The following is a 4652-nucleotide window of genomic DNA, read 5'->3' as shown; positions in this document are numbered from 1 at the left end:
TGCAAAGTACAAGATACCAGGAAGTTTATTTGCTATTATACAGCACAAGGCTGCATAACGAAACAAAATTTGTAGTCCCTTCATGCTGCACACCCAACATATAATTAAGTGTATATTAAAATATAGTAACATTAAATAAAACAATATATACAGTTATTTATATACATACACGTATACACAAAGAACATTCATTTGTTCTTGTGCATTTTTTGAATTTGCATCTGGCGTGAACGTAAACAACAACAACCAGATGATATTATGGTTTCATCTTCACAATAAAAAAGTCTCACATTTGGAAAACAGAGTTCATCTTGACTGTGTTTGACTGGGACTAACAGTCTCCAAGACCAACGGAGGCCAATTGGACGACAGGGAATGCAGTACCAAGGTGATTTGCAATGGCTCCAACCAGGACTCTGACTCTGGAGTTAATTTAAATTATTTATTAGATTAAAAAAAGCTAAGCAAGCTTGTGTGACATAGCAAACTCGCTGCTCGCACACATCTCCCAGGTGAAACTACAGGCGAAAGCCTGTGCTATACTATCAGACCATTGCCTCTCAAGGGACAAGTGCTAATACAGCACAGGACGAAATGGGGATAACTGGTTAGCATGCTAACTTCAGTACACTGATATTCCTTTTTATTTCACAGATTATTCCTGTATTTTTGAAATACATGAAAATATCACGTAAAAAAACTGTTCCAATACATTCAGGAATTTACTGTATTTTCACAAATATTATTTTCTTATTTAAAAGAAAAAACTGTTAAATTTAAGTTTAATACTGTAAACACATTTGTTAAACTTTGTACAATTAGTAACAGTTTACTGTAACAAAAAACACGTGTTCTGTAATTTGACATAGATTTGCTTGTTAATTGACAAATAACCCCTTTAATTATGGATATTTGGAAAATAAAAACATTGAATAAATGTTATTTTAATCATATTTTAAACCATTGTTAAATTGTCAAAACACAGTTTTGATCATTGAAAACAGCCATAATTACTGTAATTTCACAGATGTTGACTTTTATCATAATGCTTAGATTACAAGTTAGATTAAAATATTAATAATTGCCCAAAAGTGGTAAAATTACACAACAAAATTTGTAACATTTAATTTATTGTTAAATGACAGGTGTCCACACCTTTTAATGGCCTTAAAAAAGAAATGTAAACTTCCTGTAAAATTATGGGTTTGTGATTAAAAATGAATTTTAATACCATTTTACAGATACTTCGATTGAAGAGTCTTAGCTAACTATGAAGTATTATCAAAACCTCAAACCAACATATTTAAATCAAACATTTCAGTGTAAAGAATTGTTCTCCTGAAACTAGTTTAGTAGTAGTAGTTTAGTTTTTATTTAACTTATTGATGACATTTTCAGATCTATTCATTATAAACACAACTGGTTCGACATAAAGAACAGCTCCGAGATTAAAGTGGAACATGAATGTTAAGTAATTGGAAAGTATTTCTTAAAATGCTGCCATTTTGCTTTGATAGGACTGTAGAGAGAGACATGAAAGGCAAAGGAGAGGGGATAATGGTACGTCCAAAATGGTGGTTTTACATAGAGTGAACTTCATGCACAATCCAAAGACTTCATCATTTTCTGGATTCAATATGACATTTTATGACTTTCTAAAGCCAGTTTTTGTATCTGGTAAATGTTGTCACAGCTGTATGTGTTTTCCTGTGCTGTGCATCCATGTTCCTTTTCTGTCGTCTAGTTCTTACCCAGGAGTGCTACAGCTGATTGCTGAATTAGGTCCACCTTGGAAGGCAGCGCACAACTGTGTGCACCTGAGGTAGGGAAGTCCACAATTTCTACATTAAGCTGGTATACAAAATAGATAAGCAAATATGTGCAAGTAGAAAGACAAGTAGGAATGTGATACAAACACAACTCAAGCAGAGAATGTACCTGAAATTCAATGTGAATTCAAAATCATCTTCTTAAAATGGTTTGAATAATACCTATTCAACCTATCAAACACCGGCTGGCCGTAGCTCAATCACTGTAGAATATATGCAAGTTTTTCTTGGCAGTCCTAATGAATCCATTTGGTATGCAAGCCGAAAGAACATTTTCAGATTCGGCTGACTTTGCATGACAACACTTCAGGATGACCTTAAGAAACCATTTTGCTTCTCAAGGTAACTCAATTGGAAAACAGCACGGCAAACATAATAAACAGCATATCTGTCCAAGGTCTGCGAGACATTGACATTAACTTTTTTGCTCACTAGCCAATGTGGCTAGTGGTTTTCCAAAGTTACTAACCACGCAGCATTTTCACTAGCCACATTTTTGTTGTTGGGATACATTTTTCATGATTAAAGTTGACAATGGCACGCTTAAATTGACATGCTAAAATGTACTAATATTATCATTAGCTCTGATAAGGTTGTGTGTAAAGCTCCTTTTTTGAAAACATGTAGTCTATTAAGATAAACACATGTAGTCTTTTAAGAAACATTGTTTAAATCCTATTTATTTATAAAAGCAGTAAGCTAAATACTGTAATACAGAGTAGAAAAATTATGATTAGGAACAAAGAGCAAAAGTGAAAAATCTCACACAATTAAGGCAATAGGATAAGAATTTTATGTATAGGCCTACATCATTTTTGTGCACTTTTGGAGTATTTGTTTTGCATCTGCATTTCCTCAGAGTTTTGACTGGATTTATGTTTATCTGCTTTTCTCCGCCTCTGCTCTGCCTTTTCTCCTTCCTTCGTTCTCCTGTGCACTTTTCACTGCTCGGCCACGCACACTCACGCACTGACTGAAAGCTGTGTTGATGTGTGTGTGCATGCGACCAGTCGCATGTGATGACAGAGATCATACCATCATGTTAAAAACGACAGGGAGGCCAACGGTCTACAGGTCTGAGGGACTGTGGCTGCCCTGTTACAGATTCAACTTTTATATTCTCTTTTACAAAAGTCTGAATGTCATAGGCTATTTGAGACGCGCCTGTTGTGTGGATTCACCTGCTTTTAAAAAAGCTTGCTTTGTCATGACTGCCGCTGGTTAAGTGGATAATTAACTGCAGGCCAAAACAGCGTACTGTCCGACTGCCAGTCCGTGAGTTTAATCTCCACATCATCTTGTTTACAGTGTCGTTCGTCAGTAGCGCGCAAGACATAGGCTTCACTAATGGACCAATAAGCAAACACTATGTGCAGGTAGTACTCATGAGAGTTGTAGTGTCATAGTGTCACATTGCAATTCGTTTGTTATTTATGCCTTTTGACAAGACTACAATTTTTCAACAGGCCATAGTGGCTAGTGGGAGTGACTGTGTTACCCGCCACAGGCAAAATCCACCCGCATTTGGCGGGTTGGCGGGTGTTAATGTCAAGCCCTGGTGACAAAATTATGGAGATGTGTTAGTCCATAGCCCTCACCACAGAATTAGGGACAAACTCAAGTTAGGTGGCTACCTGGCTGCAAAAATGACAGAGCAGATAACCAGTCCCCCTCCACCACCAGCTCTTCCATCAAGTGTGAGCAATAAGCAATAGGCAGATGATTCACTTGCTTGCTGTTCCTTACATCCAAAAAGCTTGAGGGTGTTTGATTTACAATATAACTGCTATAAATAAATAGGGCTGTGTGATATAATGATATACACTATATTGCCAAAAGTATCGGTACACCCCTCCGAATCACTGAATTCAGGGTTTTCCAATCATTTCCGTCACCACAGGTGGATACAATCGAGCACCTAGGCATGCAGACTGCTTCTACAAACATTTGTGAAAGAATGGATCGCTCTCAGGAGCTCAGTGAATTGTGAATTGATGCATGGTACTGTGATAGGTTGCTACTTGTGCAATAAGTCCATTTGTGAAATTTCCTCACTACTAAATATTCCACGGTCAACTGTTTCAGATCTATTCATTATAAACACAACTGGTTCGACATAAAGAACAGCTCCGAGATTAAAGTGGAACATGAATGTTAAGTAATTGGAAAGTATTTCTTAAAATGCTGCCATTTTGCTTTGATAGGACTGTAGAGAGAGACATGAAAGGCAAAGGAGAGGGGATAATGGTACGTCCAAAATGGTGGTTTTACATAGAGTGAACTTCATGCACAATCCAAAGACTTCATCATTTTCTGGATTCAATATGACATTTTATGACTTTCTAAAGCCAGTTTTCGTCACCACAGGTGGATACAATCGAGCACCTAGGCATGCAGACTGCTTCTACAAACATTTGTGAAAGAATGGATCGCTCTCAGGAGCTCAGTGAATTGTGAATTGATGCATGGTACTGTGATAGGTTGCTACTTGTGCAATAAGTCCATTTGTGAAATTTCCTCACTACTAAATATTCCACGGTCAACTGTTTCAGATCTATTCATTATAAACACAACTGGTTCGACATAAAGAACAGCTCCGAGATTAAAGTGGAACATGAATGTTAAGTAATTGGAAAGTATTTCTTAAAATGCTGCCATTTTGCTTTGATAGGACTGTAGAGAGAGACATGAAAGGCAAAGGAGAGGGGATAATGGTACGTCCAAAATGGTGGTTTTACATAGAGTGAACTTCATGCACAATCCAAAGACTTCATCATTTTCTGGATTCAATATGACATTTTATGACTTTCTAAAGCCAGTTTT

At 36.8% G+C, this 4652-nt stretch overlaps 1 long non-coding RNA gene across 1 annotated transcript; it reads left to right on the top strand.

The window, feature by feature from the left end:
• Positions 1-264: 264 nt before the first annotated feature.
• LOC123973606 lies at positions 265-1811 on the top strand. The gene is made up of 3 exons (XR_006825649.1): positions 265-388; positions 1518-1560; positions 1745-1811. It is a non-coding gene; the product is annotated as an uncharacterized LOC123973606 (long non-coding RNA).
• Positions 1812-4652: the final 2841 nt, after the last annotated feature.

The sequence above is a fragment of the Micropterus dolomieu genome, linkage group LG07 (genome assembly GCF_021292245.1).
Source record: "Micropterus dolomieu isolate WLL.071019.BEF.003 ecotype Adirondacks linkage group LG07, ASM2129224v1, whole genome shotgun sequence".
Taxonomy (NCBI): Eukaryota; Metazoa; Chordata; class Actinopteri; order Centrarchiformes; family Centrarchidae; genus Micropterus; species Micropterus dolomieu.
Note: the sequence above shows the minus strand (reverse complement) of the source record. Positions and strands in the feature narration are given on the sequence as shown.